We start from the raw sequence: 20,440 nt of genomic DNA, 5'->3' as shown, positions 1-20,440 counted from the left end.
TTGCTGATGACACTACCCATGAGTCTATTCATTCTTTTTCTTTAAATAGATTTAGTAATTTATAATTCACATGCCACACAATTGACCCATTTAAAGTGTACAACTTAGTGGTTTTTAATATATTTACAGATATGGGCAACTACCACCAGTCAATTTTAGAGCATTTTCATCACCTCAAAAAGGAACCCTGTAAAATTTAGCTGCCCTCATCTTTCCAAACCCTAAACCACTAATCTTCTGTGTCTACAGATTTCCCTATTCTGGATATTTCATAAGAATGAAATCATGAAATCATGATTGCTTAAGACTGGCTTGTTTTGTTTAGCATAATGATTTTAAGCTTCAACCATGGGGCACATATCAATATATCATTACTTTTATGGCTGAATAATATTCCATTGTATGGTAATACTATATATACAAAAAATTTATAAATATCTTTTCATTTAGGTTTTCAAAAAAAATAACAAATCGAACCCAAAAATGTATAGAAATAATTATATACCAGGACCAGTTTTTCCAACTATGTAAGGTTTGTCCAATATTTAAATATCAGTGTAATCCATTGTATTAATAGGCTTAAAAAACCAGTATCAGTTCTTGAGAAAACTTAATACTTACATGTGAATTTAAATAAAGCTATTTTTTAAGTCTTAGTATACCAGGAATAGAAGGAACTGTTATTTTGTTGGTTTTTTTTACATTTATATTCATAAGGAATATTGTTCTGTAGTTTTATATTTTATGTGAAGTGTTTGGCTACTTTTGGCATCAAGGTAATACTGGTTTCACAGAATAAAGCTGAAGCTGTTCCTTTTTTTTATTTTTTGAAGAGTTTATATAAAATTGATATTCTTTTTTAAATAATTAGAATTTACTAATGAAGTGATATATGGTCCTGGGGTTTTTGTTACAGGCATACATTTTACTGATATAACTTAGATAACATAAAATCCAACCTCATAAAGCATGCATTTGTGAATTAGTATGTTAGTGTTAAGAACTCTTACCACAATTAATTTTAAAATACATTCACTGCCTTTTAAAAAGTCTATACCAACTAGCATTCTCTTGCCCACCATGCTCCCCACTATATTCCTATGCAACCAATAATTTACTTTCCAGCTATGTTTTTGCCTATTACGCACATTTCATATAAACTATAGGGTTCTTTGTGACTCGCTTCTTTCATGTAGCATGTTTTTTCTTATTTATTTATTTATTTATTTATTTATTTATTTATTTATTTATTTTATTGGAGTTCAATTTGCCAACATATAGCATATCACCCAGTGCTCATCCAGTCAAGTGCCCCCCTTGGTGCCCGTCACCCAGTCACCTCAACCCCCCGCCCACCTCCCCTTCCACTATCCCTTGTTCGTTCCCCAGAGTTAGGAGTCTCATTTCTGTCACCCACACTGAGCATGTTAATTTCATCTATGTTAAATCATATATCAGTACTTCGCTGTTTTGAATGCCTGAATAATATTTCATTGTATGGAAATGTCACATTTGTTTATCCATTAATTGACATTTAGATTGTTCCCACTTTTTGGAAATTATCAGGAATGCTGCTATGAACATTTGTGTATAATTTTTTATGAACATGTTTTCACTTCTCTTGCATATATACCTAGGAATGGAATTTGTCTATGTTAACTCAATGCTTAACCTTTTGATGTTTTGTTTCACATAGCAGTTGCACCATTTCCCATTACTACTAGCAATATATGAGGTTTCCAATTTCTCTGTCGTTATCATTTGTTATTCTTTCTTTTTTTAAGTAGGCTCCACACTCCCACGGAGCCCAACATAGGGAATGAACTCATGACCCTGACATTGAGATCTGAACTGAGATCAAGAGTCAGATGTTTTACCAACTAAATCACCCAAGAGCCCCTATCTTCTATTATAGCCTCACTTCTGTGTGTCAAGTGGAATCTCATTGTTGTTTTGACTTGTATTTCTCTAACAACTGATGATAGCATCTTTTCAAGTGCTTATTGGTCATTTATATATCTTCTTTGGAAAAATTCAAATCCTTTGTCCATTTTTAAGTTGGGTTGTATGTGTTTCATTTTGTCATTTACGTAGGCTCCACACCCAGCATGGAGCCCAATGTGGAGCTTGAATTCATGACCCTGAGATCAAGACCTGAGCCCAAATCTAGTGTCGGACACTTAACTGAGCCACCCAGGTGCCCCAGGTTGTAGGTCTTGAGTTGAAAGAACTCTTAAATGAATGTTAAGAGTTCACACATTCTAGATACTAGACTCTAACCAGATATATGATGCAAATATTTTTGTGGATTTGCTTTTAATTTTATTGAACATGAATTTTTTATAGAAAATTCCTTACATGAATTTTCAATGAGTAAAATTTTAGTGTCATTTGAAGAAAAGAAATTCTTAAATTTTGATAAACATAATTTATATTCTCTTTTGTTATTTTTCCTTTAGGTACCAAATCTAAAAAGCCATGACCTAATCTAAGTACAAGAACACGTACACTTATGACTTTTTAAATTGTTTTTATTTTAATTCCAGTATAATTAACATACAGTGTTGTATTAGTTTCAGGTGTACAATATAGTGATTTAATAATTCCATACATCACCCAGTGCTCATCACAAATGCACTTGTTAATCTTCATCACCTATTTCACCATCACATCTATCAGAATGGCTAAAATAAAAAAACAACAAGTATTGACAAGGATGTGGAGAAAAAGGAAACCTCTTGCACTGTTAGTGGAAATGCAAACTGATGCAGCCACTGTGGAAAAAAGTATAGAGTTTCATTAAAAAGTTAAAAATAAAACTACCCTACATCCAACAATTGCACAATTTGTATTTACCCCAAAATACAAAAACACCTATGCCTTCTAGTAATAATTTTATAGTTCCACTTCTTACATATAGGTCTTTGATACAGAGTTAATATGCATATATAGTGTGAGACAGGGTTACAAATCTCCCAGCAAGATTTGTTGAAAACATTGCTTTTTTTTTTCTATTGAATTGTCTTGGCATTCTTATTGAAAAGCAAGACCTACTGGTTTATTTCCGGACTCTCAATTGTATTCCATTGATCTATATAACTATCTTCATGACAGTATCACATTGCTCTGATTACTATAGGTTTGTAGTAAATTATGAAACAGGGAAATGAGTCCTCCAACTTTGTTGCTCTTTTTCAAGATTCTTTTAGCTCTTATAGGTTCCTTGAATTTCCATATGAATGTTAAGATCAGATTGCCAATGTTAAGGAAAAACAAGCATCTGAAATTTTGATAGAGATTACATTGAATCAGTAGATCATTTTGGGTAGTACTAGCATCTTAACAATATTAAGCCCTCCGATCTATAAACATAGAATATCTTTTAATTTAATTTAATCCAATATTTTGTAATTTTCAGTGTACAAGTCATTCATTTCCTTGGTTATCCTAATATTTTATTCTTTTTGATGCTATTGTAAATAGTTATTTTAATTCATTTTTGGATTATTAATTGCTAATATAAAGAAGTACAACTGATTTTTATATTGGTCTTGTATCCTGCAATGTTTCCGAACTCACTTATTTTTTTAAAGATTTTATTTATTTATTCATGAGAGACAGCGAGAGAGCGCGAGAAAGAGGCAGAGACACAGGCAGGGGGAGAAGCAGGCTCCATGCAGGGATCCTGATGTGGGACTCGATCCGAGAACTCCAGGATTACACCCTGGGCAGAAGGCAGGCACTAAACCGCGGAGCCATCCAGGGATCCCCTGAACTCACTTATTAGTTCCAAAAGTTTTGTGTGTGTAGATTCCTTAGGAAATTATATAGAAAATTATGTCTTCTGAAAGTAAATATAGTTTTACTCCTTTCCTTCTGACCTGGATATTCTTGTTTGTTTCAGGATTAATAAGATGGAACTGACAAATCAAAATTGTATATATTTAAGGTATACACTTTTGTGGGTTTTTTTTTTAAAGATTTTATTTATTCACGAGAGACACACAGAGAGAGGCAGAGGGAGAGGGAAGAGCAGGCTCCCTGTGGGGAGCGTGATGCAGGACTTGATCCCAGGACCCCGGGATCACGACCTGAGCCAAAGGCAGAAGCTCAACCACTGAGCCACCCAGGCGTCCTGTGATGTTTTGATAAATGTATACATTGTGAAATGACCACCACAATCAAGTAAATCACCATAGCCATCATCTAATATAATTACCTTTTTGTGGGTGTGGTGAGAACACCTCTTAGTAAATCTCAAGTTTTCAATACAATATTTCTAACTAGTCATTATGCTATACATTAGATCTCTAGGACTTCCTATCATGCATAACTGAAACTTTGTACTCTTTTCCCATTTCCCCCTCATCCTAGCCGCTGGCAACAACCTTTCTATTCTTTGCTATGAATTTGACTGTTTTAGATTCCATATTGCATTAGTCAGGGTTCTCCAGAGAAACAGAACCAATAGGATGGATGAATTGATATAGAGCTACAGATACAGATACAGCCATATAGCTATGAGGACTGTTATAAATTAGCTCATGTGATTATGGAGGCCAGGAAATCCCAAGATCTGCCGTTTTTAAGCTGGAGAACACGGAAAGCTGGTGATGTAATTCAGTCTGAATCCAGAGGCCTGAAAATGAGAGATCAATGGTGTAAGTTCCAGTCTGTGTCTAAAGGCCCAAGAGCCGGGATCCCTGGGTGGCACAGCGGTTTGGTGCCTGCCTTTGGCCCAGGGCGCGATCCTGGAGACCCGGGATCGAGTCCCACATCGGGCTCCCAGTGCATGGAGTCTGCCTGTGTCTCTGCCTCTCTCTCTCTCTCTCTCTCTCTCTCACTATCATAAATAAATAAAAATTAAAAAAAAATAAAGGCCCAAGAGCCAGGAGTACCAACCTACAAGGTCAGGAGAAGATGGATAGTCCAACTGAAGCAAAGAGTAAATTTGCCCTTCCTCTGTTTGTTCTATTTAGGCCCTCAATGGATTGGATGATGCCCACCCATATTGGTGAGCCTGGTCTTTATTCAGTCTACTAATTCAAATGCTAATTACTCTGGAAACATCTTCATAGACACATCCAGAAATAATGTTTTACCAACTATCTGAGCATCCTGTAGCCTAGTCATGGTGATACGTAAAACTAACCAACATAAGTCCGTGACTTGTCAACTTGGCACCATATATATATCTCCTTAAACCATACTTATCTCCAAATAAAAACAATAACAAGGTCATAATTCTACCTAACATGATACAGCTCTCCTGCATGTAACTGAAAATGTATTAATCCTTTCTCCAGAAGATGAGGTAGAGTCCTTGAGCAGTGTTTACTCTTCTGTAACTTAAATAAAATTAGCAAAATTAACAACACTTAAGAACGGATATAAAGTCAATTCATGATAAGGGAATAAGAAACAAAGATATTTATGTAATTTATGTGTATATATGACAAACCTATTTGTAACAAAATGAGGAAGTATTGATGATCATTACAGTTCTCATTTCTGTAACTAGTCATGGTTGTAGGTGGGATTTATAACTACCTTCTTCTAATACACATTCTGTATTCCCTTTGCCTTCAGTGAACACCTACCTCAGCTGGCCATTTTTCTTTAGCTGGCAGGGTAACCCTAACTTTCATTTCTGAATGGTGTGGGCCATTAGTAGTCCTGCCTGGATTGGTTTGTTGTGGTTTTCCATTGATTGTGATCACAAGGCATGGTAATACTGAGAAACATCCTAAAAGACTATTCCAGGCATACTTTTCCTAAGTTCCACTGTGTAGTAGTAATCCAATTTCCCCTTGATAGTCAGGAACAATCATCCCAGGCAATGCCACAACTCTTTTCTTTGCCTGTTGATTTAGAGGCATGAGGAGGCCAAAGTGGCCCAATGGCAGTCTTAACTTCCAGCTCAATGGAATCATTGTTGTGTGTCCCAGTAGAAACTTTCCTCCCCCTGGCCTCTAGGCCAGCAGAACATTATGAGAACAGGAAGCAAAAATTTATGGGTCATTATGATAATAGTGAGTGGTGAGCTTTCATTTCCACCTCTTGATTCCTGGACCTGTGAATCCTAGCTGTTGGAAAAACAGCACCACATATTGGACATTTATTCAGAGCATATACAACTTTCTGGAAGGGCTAGCAAAGTACTGCCACCTAGCTGGTACTATAACTCTTAAAAAGGTCATTCCACTGTTAAATGAAGCAAGCTGCTTCAGGATAGGGAATATAGTAAGACCAGTGAATTCCATGACCATGAGCCCACTGTCATACTTCCTTTGCTGTGAAGTGAGTTCCCTGATCTGCAGGCAATGCTCTGTGAAATACCATGATGGTGAATAAGGCATTCTTTAAGTCCACAGATGGTAGTTTTGGAGGAAGCATTGCATGCATGGTAGGCAAATCTGTAACTATATCTAGTATGTCTATCCCAGTAAGGACAAATGCTGCCCCTCCCTCGAGATGGGAGCAATCTAATGTAATCAACCTGCCACCAGGTAGCTGCTGGTATAATCAGCCATATAGTACCATATAGGAACAGTACTATATAAGGCGCTCAGTTTTGGTCTCTACTGTTGGCAGACTGCACACTCAGTGTTGGCCATAGCCATGCTGGGCTTGGTAAATGGCAGTCCATGTTGCTAAGCCTATGTATAAACCACCATCCTAACACTATGGCCACTTTGTTCATGAGTTGACTGGGCAATGACAGAAGTGGCTGGAAAAAGAGGTGAATGGTATCCACAGAATGGGCCATCCTACCCACTTGATCATTAAAATATTCCTCTGGTGAGGAAACCAAATCTTTGGTGAAGATTCACACATGATATAAATATCTTCACATCTTTTTCCCAGAGAGGTCTATCCACATACCTCTTCCCTAAATTTGTTTGTCACCAATTTTTTAATCATGTTCCTTTCAAAGTTCGTGACCATTGGCTGCAGCCCATGAACTGGTATATAATCACACATCTGGTCATTTTTCTTTCCAAGATAAATTGAATAATCAGAGGTACTACCTGAAGTTCTGCCCACTAGACGGATTTCCCTTTACCACTGTCCTTCAGGGATGTCCCAGAGAGAAGCCACAGTGCTGCAGCTGTCCCCTTTTGAGTGGTACCTGGCATATCATGTAGAACCATCTATAAACCAGGGCCTAGTCTTCTCTTCCTGCCAGTTGATTATAGCAATCAATACAGGCTGGGAGAGAAATGGCAGCATAGCAGGAGTGGGGTCCATGGGCATTTGGGCTACTTCGTCATGTAGTCTGTGTCTTTAGAGCCTGTTTGGGCCTGATCACATATATATCACTTCCATTTGATGATGGAGTATTGTTTTGCATGCCCAACTTTGAGGCTTGCTGGGTCAGACAACACTCAGTTCATGAAAGGTAGCTCAGGTCATATGGTAACTTGGTGGTCCCTGGTCAAGTGTTCAGTCTCAGGCCCAGTAGCAGGCCAAGAGCAGTTTCTCAAAAGGATAGTATTTATCTCCAGATGTTGGCAGGGTCTTCCTCCAAAATCTGAAGGACTATGCTGCAATTCACCTATAGAAGTCTACCAATGGTTTCAAATACCATCTCTGTCACTAACACTTCAAGCACCACTGATCTTCTGGATCATATGGCCCAAGTGCAATACACCTTGCTCAGGAGCCTGGACTATTGCAGAGCCTTCTCTTGTTCTGGATTTCAGTCAAACCTAGCAACTTTCCAGGCCACTCAGTAAATGGACTGGAGTAACACAACCGAATGAAAAACATGTTCCTTCCAAAATCCAGAGCCCCACTATGTACCGTGCCTCTTTCTTGATCATAAAAGGGACCAAATATAATTTATCCTTCACCTGAGATGTCTCAATGTTGATGCTCCACACCACTGGATCCCTAGAAATTTCAGAGAGAAGATCCCCGAATTTTAGTTGAATTTATTTCCCACCCTCTGGCATACAACTATATCACTAGTAAGTCTAGACTAGTTGCTAATTCTCACTCACTAGGTCCAATTAGCATAATGTCATCAATACAAGAGAACAGCATGACATCTTGTGGAAGGTAAAGGCAATCACAATCCCTGTAAACTAAATGACATAGAGCTTGATGGTTGATGTACCCCTGAAGTACAACAGTGAAAGTATACTGCTGGCCTTGCCAACTGAAAGCAGACTGCTTCTGGTGGGCCTTATGGACAGGGATAGAGAAAAAATGCATCTCCCAAATCAATAGCTGCATACTATGTGCCATGTAATCTGTTAATTTGCTCAAGCAATGAAAACACATCTGGTACAGCACCTGCAACTGCAATCACTACCTAGTTAGGCTTAAAATAACCCATTATCATTCTCCATCTGTCTTCTGCATAGGTCAAATAGAAGAGTTGAAGGGGGATGTGGTAGAAATCACCACTCCTGCATCTTTCACCTCCTCAATGGTGGCACTAGTCTCTACAATCCCTCCAGTAATGTGGACTTTTAAAAAATTATTATTGAAGTATTTTTGATTTATTATTTTCCCAGGTAGAGGCAGTTCTAATAGCTTCTATTTGGCCTTTCCCACCATAATAGCCCTCACTCCACAGATCAGGAAACCAATATGGGGAGTCTGCCAGCTGTTATGTGTGTCTATTCCAGCTATACAGTCTGGAACTGAGGAAATAATCAGAATGGGTTTGGGGACCCACTGGACTCACTGTGAGACAGACCTGAGGTAAAACCCCATTGATCACCTGACATCTATAGGCCCATACTCTGATTGCAGGGCCACAGAGATGTTTCAAGTCTCCTAAAATCAGTGTCAGTTCAAAGTCAGTGCCTAGTAGTCCCTGAAAGGTCTGATTATTTCCTCTTGTTCAATGTAGTTACCTCATGTTGGTCCTATAGAGTAACAGTATAAAATTTCAATGTACTGAGGTCCTTCCTCAAGGGAACTGGCCTCCCCTTCATTCAAAGGGTTCTGGGCTTGCCAACTGCCTCAAGTGTGGGAATTTATTGAGAAGTTGTGACTCTTGATTTTTAGGATATGAGTTAGAATTTTGTTTATGTGACCTATAACTTTTCTGTTTATACAAACCAAGTAAGACTCTAGTAGGCTTCCTATTTATTTCACTTTTTAGAACACAATAACTAGTCAGTGCCATAAGTCTGCATGAATCATAAAAATCTGCTGTTTGACTCTACTGTCCATTACAATAACCACACCCACCTTCCCTTTGGGGTTTGAGAGCCACTACTTGGCCCCTGCCATCCCAGGATCCAATTACTCCCATTGCATTTAGGTTTTCCAACTGAGTGTCTGTAATTCCCACTGTAAGTTCTGGCCTACAGAGAAGAGCAATCACAGAGCTCTTTAAGGATACTAGGGCTCCATCATATCCTTCAACAGATAAATGGATAAAGAAGATGTGGTGTGTGTATATATACACACACACACACACACACATACATACACACACAATAGAATATTACTCAGCCATCAGAAAGGATGAATACCTACCATTTGCTTCCACATGAATAGAACTGGAGGGTATTATGCTCAGTGAAATAAGTTAATCGGAGAAAGAAAATCATCATATGGTTTCACTCATATATGGAATATATGAAATAGTGAAAGGGACTATAAGGGAAAGAAGGGAAACTGAGTGAGGAAAAATTAGAGAGGAAGACAAACCATGAGAGACTCCTAACTCTGGGAAACAAAGAGTTGCAGAAGGGGAAGAAGGTGAAAGGATGGGGTAACGGGGTCATGGGCACTAAGGAGGGCACTTGATGGGATGAGCACTGAGTGTTATACTATATGTTGGCAAACTAAATTTAATAAAATATATTTTTAAAGATTTTATTTATTTATTCATGACACACACACACACACAGAGAGAGAGAGAGAGAGAGAGAGAGAGAGAGAGAGAGAGACACGCAGAGATACAGGCAGAAGCAGAAGTAGGCTCCATGCAGGAAGCCCGACGTGGGACTCGATTCCAGGTCCCCAGGATCAGGCCCTGGGCTGAAGGCAGCGCTAAACCACTGAGCCACCCGGGCTGCCCAATAAAATACTTTTTAAAAAAGGATGCTAGAGCTCCACTCACAAAATTATTTCTCAAAGTATTAGTGAAAGGTATGTCTTCTGGACCCTCCCAGTATGGATGAGTACATCTTAAGTGACAAATCCATTTGAACATTCCAATCTAAGCCTCTAAACTCCTTCCTCTACATTAAACCAAGAGAGATGGGACATTTCCAATTCACGTAAGGTGGGCCATCTTTTGGTCCATATTTCAACCAATGAACAAATCAACCATTAAAGCCCTTTCTAACTTCTGAAGATATATTACATGCAGAATTTCTGCTTAGTGAGCTGCTGAAGAAGGTCATTGAGATAATGTGACCACTGGTTGACCCATGAGCAGAACCCAAGAAATCAGATACATAAAGCTTTTAACTAATATTTATGGAGAAGACTTTTAAGATTTGTATTTGCCCTTGATGAATAATCTTATGGAAACTGTACACTAAATTTGGGGTAAGGAAGCATCAATAGTAGTTGGTATTTTAAAACTTGGTCTGGGGATGCCTGGGTGGCTCAGCAATTGAGCATCGGCCTTCCACTCAGGGCATAATCCCAAGGTCCTGGATCAAGTCCCACATCAGGCTCACTGAGAAGAGCCTGCTTCTCTCTCTGCCTGTGTCTCTGCCTGTGTGTGTGTGTCTCATGAATAAATAAATACATTTAACAAAAAAAAGAATGCACCAGCCCCAGGCACCTTAGAATACCAAAACAAACAAACAAACAAACAAAAGCTATGGCTTTAAAGAGCAACAGAAATATCAGAGAACAAGTTCTAAAGCTCAAAGAGCAGGGTTGCTGCAAGAACTCTCTGGAATCAAAGGGACTGGTGGCACCATTGTTTACATTCCCCTTCCACATTAACAGTGAAGATGGGAACAGGGTTTAGGTACCCTAGCCATTTAGCTGCTCAACAAGTAGTAGGCCCAGCCCACACCAGTCCCAGATTAACCAAGATGGTCCAACTGCTTGAAACCACCCTGAGCTCCAGCCAACCCACCAAGACAACTCCAGCGGGACATACAGTAGGACACTCCTAGACAGTGACCATTACAGTTCCAGCCAACTGACCAAGGTGTCACAAGTACAAAGAATCCTGGAACATTTCAGGCCCACACCTAATTCAGCTCCAATATCCCAGGGCAATCCCTGCATGAAGTGCCATGAAACCTCCCAGCCACAACCACATCAGCTCCAGTTACCCACCAGGGCAACCATTCATAGAATATCACAAAGCTTCCCAGCCCACAGACACTTTAGGTCCAACCAGCCTGCAAGTGTATCCCATTAATAAAGTACCCTCAAACCACTCAGCCGGCACCCACTTTGGATCTTACAATCTTGCGAGTGTCCACTGTGGGGAGCACCCCAGGACCCCATGGCCCATGCCTGCTTCAACTCCAGATGCCCTGTTAGGGCACCCACTGTGTGGAATGTCCCAGGATTCCCATGCTGTACCCACTACAGCTCCAGCCTCAGCCAAAGAAACCAGGCATACATAGTCTATACAGGGAATGTATCTACATAAGACTATTCCTTCAATTATAGAAGTAGCTATTCTGCATAATTCACAGGAAGAAACAAAACCTCAAACAAAATGAGGAGAGAGGAATATACTCTGACAGAACAAAACAGAATCTCAGAAAAAGAACTAAACAAATGGAGATAAGCAATCTACCTGATAAAAAGTTCACAGTAATGGCCATAAGGAAACACACTGGATGTGAAAGAATAGATGGACTCAGAATTTCAACAGAGAAAATAGAAAAAGAACTAATCACACATGAAGAATATAACTGAAATGAAAAACACACCAGATTGTACTACAAAGCTGTGGTCATCAAGACAGTGTGGTACTAGCACAAAAACAGACACATAGATCAGTGGAACAGAATAGAGAACCCAGAAGTGGACCCTGAACTTTATGGTCAACTAATATTCGTTAAAGGAGGAAAGACTATCCATTGGAAGAAAGACAGTCTCTTCAATAAATGGTGCTGGGAAAATTGGACATCCACATGCAGAAGAATGAAACTAGACCACTCTCTTTCACCATACACAAAGATAAACTCAAAATGAATGAAAGATCTAAATGTGAGACAAGATTCCATCAAAATCCTAGAGGAGAACACAGGCAACGCCCTTTATGAACTTGGCCAAAGCAACTTCTTGCAAGATACATCCACAAAGGCAAAAGAAACAAAAGCAAAAATGAACTATTGGGATTTCATCAAGATAAGAAGCTTTTGCACAGCAAAGGATACAGTCAACAAAACTAAAAGACAACCTACAGAATGGAAGAAGAGATTTGCAAATGACATATCAGATAAAGGGCTAGTTTCCAAGATCTATAAAGAACTTCTTAAACTCAACACCAAAGAAACAAACAATCCAATCATGAAATGGGCAAAAGACATGAACAGAAATCTCACAGAGGAAGACATAGACATGGCCAACATGCACATGAGAAAATGTTCTGCATCACTTGCCATCAGGGAAATACAAATCAAAACCACAATGAGATACCACCTCACACCAGTGAGAATGGGGAAAATTAACAAGGCAGGAAACCACAAATGTTGGAGAGGATGTAGAGAAAAGGGAACCCTTTTACACTGTTGGTGGGAATATGAACTGGTACAGCCACTCTGGAAAACTGTGTGGAGGTTCCTCAAAGTGTTAAAAATAGATCTGCACTACGACCCAGCAATTGCACTGTTGGGGATTTATCCCAAAGATTCAGATGCAATGAAACGCCGGGACACCTGCACCCCGATGTTTCTAGCAGCAATGTCCACAATAGCCAAACTGTGGAAGGAGCCTCGGTGTCCATCGAAAGATGAATGGATAAAGAAGATGTGGTTTATGTATACAATGGAATATTACTCAGCCATTAGAAACAACAAATACCCACCATTTGCTTCAACGTGGATGGAACTGGAGGGTATTATGCTGAGTGAAGTCAATTGGAGAAGGACAAACATTATATGGTCTCATTCATTTGGGGAATATAAAAAGTAGTGAAAGGGAATAAAGGCATAGGAGAGAAAATGAGTGAAAATATCAGTGATGGTGACAAAACGTGAGAGACACCTAACGCTGAGAAATGAACAAGGGGTAGTGTAAGGGGAGGTGGACGGGGGGTTGGGGTGACTGGGTGATGGGCACTGAGTGGGGCACTTGGCGGGATGAGCAGTGGGTGTTATGCTATATGTTGGCAAATTGAACTCCAATAAGAAAAATAAACAAAAAACCCAAGTCCAGCAGAAGGAAGGAAATAATAAATATTAGAGCAGAAAAAAAAATGATACAGAAACTAAAGACACACACACACAACAACAACAACAGAACAGATCAATGAAATCAGAAGCTGGTTTTTTAAAAAAATCAATACAACTGATAAACCTCTAACCAGACTCATCAAAAAAAAAAAAATAGGCAGGTCTAAATAAACAAAATCACAAATGAAAGAAGAAAAAATAACAACACCACAGAAATACAAACTATTCTAAGAGAATATTATGAAAAATTATATGGCAACAAATTTGGACAACCTAAAAGGAATAAATTCCTAGAAACATATAACATACCAAAAGTGAAACAGGAAGAAATAAAAAATTTGTGCAAACAGATAACCAGCAGTGAAATTGATCAGCAGTTCAAAAACTCCCAATAAACAAAATCCAGGACCTTCAAAGATAAATTTTACCAAACATTTAAAGAAGAGTTAATATCTATTCTTCTAAAACTATTTGAAAAAATAGAAAAGGAAGGATAACTTCAAATTCATTCTAGGAGGTCATCATTACCCTGATACCAAAACCAGATAAAAACACCCCAAAAAAAGAGTACTACAGGCTAATATTTTTGTTGAACACAGATGTAAAAATTCTCAACAAATACTAGCAAACCAAATCCAGGAATACATTAAAAAAATCATTCACCAATCAAGTGGGATTTATTCCTGAGTTGCAAGGGAGGATCAATATTTGCAAATCAATCAATGTGATACACTAGAGTAATGTAAGAAAGGATAAGAACCACACAACCATTTCAATAGATGCATAAAAGAATTGGACAAAGTACAGCATCCATTCATGATAAAAACCCTCAACAAAGTAGATTTAGAGGGGATATACAACATAATAAAGGTCATATATGAAAAACCCACAGCTAATATCATCCTCAATGGGAAAAACTGAAAGTTTTTCCTGTAGGGTCAGGAACAAGACAGGGCTATCTACTCTCACCACTTTTATTCAACATAGTACTGGAAGTCCTTGCCAGGAATTCCTAGCAATCAGACAACAAAAAAGAAATAAAGGGCATCCAAATGGTAAGGAAGAAGTAACACTTTCATGATTTGCAGATGACATTATATGTACAACACCTAAAGACTCCACCTAAAAAACTACTAGAACTGATAAAAGATTTCAATAAAGTTGTAGGATACAAAATCAATGTATTGAAATCTTTAGATTCCTACACACTAATAATGAAGCAGCAGAAAGAGAAACTAAGAAAACAATCAATCGTATTTACAAATGCACCAAAACCAATTAAGATACCTAGAAATAAACTTAACCAAAGAGATGACACACCTATACTCTGAAAGCTAGAAAACTATGAAGAAAGAAATGGAAACATATTCCATGTTCATGGACTGGAAGAACAAATATTGTTAAAATGTCTATACTATCTAAAGCAAGCTACAGATTTAATTTAACCCTTACCAAAATACCAAGGGCATTTTTCATAGAACTAGAACAAACAATCCTAAAATGTGTATGCAACCACAAAAGACCCCAAATAGCAAAAACAATCTTGAAAAAGAAAAATAAAACTTGAGGTATCACAATCCCAGACATTAAGTTACAAAGCTGTAGCAATCAAGCATTATGGCCCCAGCACAAAAATAGACACATAAATCAACAGAACATAATAGAAAACACAGAAATGAACCCACAACTATATGATGAATTAATCTTCAACAATGGAGGCAAGAATATGCAATGGGAAAAAGACAGTCTCTTCAACAAATGGTGTTGGGAAAACTGGACAGCTACATGCAAAAGAATGAAAGGGGACCACTTCCTTGTACTATACATAAGAATAGGCTCAAAATGGATTAAAGACCTAAATGTGAAACCTGAAACCAAAAAACTATAGAATAGATCACAGGCAGTAAGTTCTCTGACACTGGCTGTGTGTAGCAACCTTTTCCTAGATATGTCTTCTAAGGCAAGGGAAACAAAAGCAAAAATAAACTATTGGAACTAAATCAAATAAAAAGCTTCTGCATAGCGAAGAACACATAGAATGACTAAAAGACAACCTACTGAATGGGAGAAAATATTTACAAATGACATATTCAATAAAAGGTTAGTATCTAAAATATATAAAGAACTTCTAAAACTTAACACCCCCCAAAAAAAAACAATCCAGTTTAAAAGGGGCACAAGACATGAAGAGACATTTCTCCAAAGATATACAGGTGGCCAACAGACACATGAAAGGATGTTATTCATCATCACTTACCATCAGGGAAATGCTAATCAAAACTACAATATCACCTCACACCTATCAGGATGGCTAAAATCAACAACACAAGAAACAACAGGTGTTGACAAGGATGTGGAGAAAAAAGGAACCCTCATGCACCGTTGGTGGGAATGCAAACTGGTGCAGCCACTGTGCAAAACAGTATTATTAAAAGTTTAAAAAGAAAAATGTTTATTTTTATTAAAAATAGAACCACCCTTTGATCCAGCAATTGCACTACTATGTATTTACCCAAAGAAAATTTAAAAAAACCCCACTAAATCAAAGGGATACATGCACCCCTATATTTACAGCAGCATTATTTACAATAGCCAGATTATGGAAGCACCCCAAGTCTCCATCAGTAGACAAGTGGATAAAGAGGTGGTGTGTATATATGTATGTACATGTGGTGTGTATATATGTGTGTACATATACATATACATATATACATACATATATACACACACATATACACACAGTGGAATATCATTCAGCCATAAAGGAGTGAAATCTTGCCATTTGCAATGACATGGATGGAGCCAGAAAGGATAATGTTAAGTGATATAAAAATTGGAGAAAGACAAAAACCATATGGTTTCATTCATATGTGGAATTTAAGAAACAAAAACAAGGAAAGAAGAGAGACAAACCAAGAAACCTACTCAATTATAGAGAACTAATGGTTGCCAGAAGGGAAGTGGGGCAGGGATGGGTGAAATAGGTGATGAGGATTTAAAGTACACTTATCATGATGAGCACTGAGTAATGTTTAGAATTGCTGAATCACTATATTCTACACATGAAACTAATATAACACTATGTTAACTACACTGGAATTAAAATTTAAAAATTAATTAAAAATCCTGTAACAAGAGACAAGAAAGAGTATTACATAATGATCAAGGGATCAATTCAATAAGAGGATATAACACTGGTACATATCCATACATCTAACATAGGAGTACCTAAATATAGAAAGCAAATATTAGTAGACATAAAGCTAGACACTGCCAGTAATGCAATCAAAATAGTACACTTCAACAGCCCATTTAAATCAATTCATAGGTCATCTGAACACCAAATCAATAAGGAAAGAGTGGTTTTCAATGACATATTAGATCAGGTTGACTTAACACATATATACAGAACATTCTATCCTAAAACAGCAAAATGCACATCCTTTTCTAATGCACATGTAACATTCTCCAGCAAAAATCACACGTTGGGACACAAAACTCAGTAAATTTAAGAAGACTGAAATCATATCAAGCATGTTTTCTGACCACAACAATATAAAACTAGAAATTGATTATAACAAAAAACTGGAAAAAAACACAAACACAGGGAGGCTAACATGCTAATGCTACTAAATAACCAATGGGTCACTGAAGAAATCAGAGCAAGTCAAAAAATACATGGAGGAAAAAAAAAAGTACATGGAGGAAATTAAAATAAAACACAACGGTCCAAAAATACTTGAGACACAATAAAAGCAATTCTAATAGGGAAGTTAATAGCAATAAAGGTCAACAAAAAAAAGGAAAACCTCAAATAAAAAACCTAACCTTATACCTTAAGGTGTAGAACAATACCTTTAGAAAAAGAACTGCAAAGGCCAAATTTAGAAGTAACGAATAATAAAGTTCACAGGAAAAAGAAATGAAATAAGAGACTAAACAACAATAGAAAAGATCAGTGGAACCAAGAGCTGGTTCTTTGAACAAAACTGATAAACCTTTAGCCAGGCTCATCAAGACAGATCTTTCAAGTCTGTAAAATAAGAAATAACAGAGAAGTACCAACTGACACCACAGAAAAACAAACAATTATAAGAGACTACTACAAAAAATTATATGCCAACGAATTAGACAACCTAAAAGAAATGGATAAATTCCTGGAAACACAATCTTCAAAGACTTAACCAGGAAGAAACAGAAAATATGAACAGGTCAATTACTAATTTGAAAACTGAATCAGTAATCAAATCTTCCCAACGAACAAAAGTCAGGACCAGGTGGTTTCATAGGTGAATTCTACCAAACATTTAAGAAGAGTTAAAACTCTTTCTCCCCAAATTATTCCAAAAAATAGGAGAGGAAGGAAAGTTTCCAAATTTATCCTATAAGACCAGCATCACTCTGATACCAAAGCCAGAGAGATAGTACAAAAAAATAAAATTACAAGCCAATATGCATAATGAACATATATGCAAAAATCCTCAACAAAATATCAGCAAACTGAATTCAATAATACATTAAAAGGATTAGTCAACACAATCGAGTGGAATTTATTCCAGGAATGCAGTTATAGTACAATTTTCTCAAATCAATTAACATGTTACATCACAGTAACCAAATAAAGGGTAAAAACCATATGATCATCTCAGCATTTGACAAAATTCTACATCTATTAATGATAAACACTGAACAAAATGAGTAGAGAGGACATCTACCTCAACATAATAAACACCATATATGACACACAACTAACATCATACTCAACATTGAAAACTGAAAACTTTCCATCTAATATCAGAAGCAAGGGCTACCTGGGTGGCTCAGTCGATTAAGTGTCTGCCTTCAGCTCAGGTCATGATCCCAGAGTCCTAGGACTTGAGTTCCCGCATCGGGCTCCCTTCTCAGTGGGAAGCCTGCTTCTTCCTCTCCTCCCTGCTCATGCTCTCTCTTGCTACCTCTGTCACTATCTCTCTCTCAAATAAATAAATAGTCTTTAAAAAATAAAATCAGGGGATCCCTGGGTGGCGCAGCGGTTTAGCGCCTGCCTTTGGCCCAGGGCGCAATCCTGGAGACCCGGGATCGAATCCCACATCAGGCTCCTGGTGCATGGAGCCTGCTTCTCCCTCTGCCTATGTCTCTGCCTCTCTCTCTCTCTCTCTGTGACTATCATAAATAAATAAAAAAAAATAAAATAAAATCAGAAACAAGACAATAATGTCCATTCTCACCAGTTTTACTAACATAGTAGTGGAAATCCTAGCAGTAGCAATCAGAAAAAAAATAATAAAAAGCATCCAAATTGGTAAGGAAGAAGTTAAACAGTCACTATTTGCAGATGACATGATACTACATACAGAAAACCCTAAAGACTCCACTAAAAGGCTATTAGAACAAATTAATTCAGTAAAGTTGATCAACACAAAATATACAGAAATCTGCTCCATTTCTACATACTAATAATGAAATAGCAGAAAGAGAATTAAGAAAACAAGCCCATTTACAATAGTACCAAGAAGAATAAAATACCTAGGAATAAATTTAACCAAGGAGGTGAAAGACCAGTACTCTGAGAACTATAAAACACTGATTTAAAAAAAATTGAAAATAAAACAAATGGAAAGATATACATGTTCATGGATGAGAAGAATATTGTTAAAATGTCCATACTACTCAACATAATCCTCAGATTCAATACACTTCCTATCAAAACATCACTAGTATTTTTCACAGAACTAGAAAAATTAATGGTGAAATTTGTATGGAACCACAAAAGATGCCTAGCCAAAGCAATCTTGAGAAAGAACAACAAAGTTGGAGGTATACAATGCCAGATTTCAAGAAAGACTACAAATCTAAAATTATTACAACAGTATGGTACTGTTACAAACTAGACATACTGATCAATGGAACAGGACAGAGAGCCCAGAAATAAACCCACACTTATAGGGCCAATTAATCTACAACAAACGACAATATATAATGGTGGAAAAGACAGTATATCCAATAAATGGCGCTGGGAAAACTGGACAGCTACATGTAAAAGCTACATGTAAAATTAGAATTCTTACAGCATACACAAAAATAAAGCCAAAATGGATTAAAGATCTGAATGTGAAACCTGAAACCATAAAACTCCCAAAAGAAAACAAAGGCAATTAGCACCTGAACATCACCTCTAGCAACATTTTTCTAGACAGTTCTCAAGCAAGGGAAGCAAAAGCAAAACTAAACTATTAGGATTACACCAAAAAGAAAGATTTTGCACAACAAAAAAAATCAACAAAACAAAAAAGGATACCTACTGAAGATATTTGTAAATGATACATCTGAAGAGGGATTAATATCCAAAATACATAATTTTATTCAAGTATCACCAAAAATCCCCAAACAATCCAATTTAAAAATGGGCAGAGGACCTGAATAGACATTTTCCCAAAGAAGACATATAGACAGGCCAACAGACATACAAAGATGCTCTGTATCACTAATTATCAGGGAAATGCAATCAAAACCACAATGAAATATCATTTACACCTGTTAGAATGGCTAGTATAAAGACAAGAAATAACAAATGTTTGTAAAGATATAGAGAAAAGGGAACACTCTTACACCACTGGTGGGAAATAAATTGGTGCAACTACTGTGGAAAACGGTATGAAGGTTCCTCAAAACAATAAAAATAGAAATGTCAGGGTGCCTGAGAGGCTCAGTCGATTAAGTGTCTGCCTTCAGCTTGGGTCATGATCCCAGAGTCCTGGGATCGAGCCCCGCATTAGGCTCCCTGCTCAATGGAGAGCCTGCTTCTCCCTCTGCCCCTCCCTCTGCTCATGCTTTCTCTCTCAAATAAAATCTTTTTTAAAAAATAAAATAAAAATAGAAATATCATATGATCCAATAATTCCATTACTGAGTATTTATCCAAAGAAAATGAGAACACTAATTCCAAAAGACATATGCCCCTATGTTTACAAAGCACTATTACAATATTCAAGGTATGAAAGCAACCTATGTGTCCATCAATAAATGAATGGATAAAAAAGATGTAAAATATATATATATATATACATATATACAACAGAATATTACTAAGC

At 37.3% G+C, this 20,440-nt stretch overlaps 1 protein-coding gene across 26 annotated transcripts in view; it reads right to left on the bottom strand.

Annotated features, from left to right (window-relative positions):
- Positions 1-2,519: 2,519 nt before the first annotated feature.
- Positions 2,520-20,440, bottom strand: part of LOC144308451 (uncharacterized) — a 54,143-nt gene continuing 36,222 nt past the window's right edge. For 18 of the 26 annotated variants that reach the window (XR_013374918.1, XR_013374917.1, XR_013374913.1 and 15 more), the window contains 2 exons: positions 7,807-7,896; positions 3,907-4,639 (listed from right to left, as the gene is read on the bottom strand). The gene's annotated coding sequence lies outside the window, so the exon portion shown is untranslated. Of the gene's footprint in view, positions 2,775-3,906; positions 4,640-7,806; positions 7,897-20,440 lie in introns of those variants that run through there. The other 8 variants (XM_077888948.1, XM_077888950.1, XM_077888957.1 and 5 more) reach the window with 3 other exon arrangements.

The sequence above is a fragment of the Canis aureus genome, chromosome X, assembly GCF_053574225.1.
Source record: "Canis aureus isolate CA01 chromosome X, VMU_Caureus_v.1.0, whole genome shotgun sequence".
Classification (NCBI taxonomy): domain Eukaryota; kingdom Metazoa; phylum Chordata; class Mammalia; order Carnivora; family Canidae; genus Canis; species Canis aureus.
Note: the sequence above shows the minus strand (reverse complement) of the source record. Positions and strands in the feature narration are given on the sequence as shown.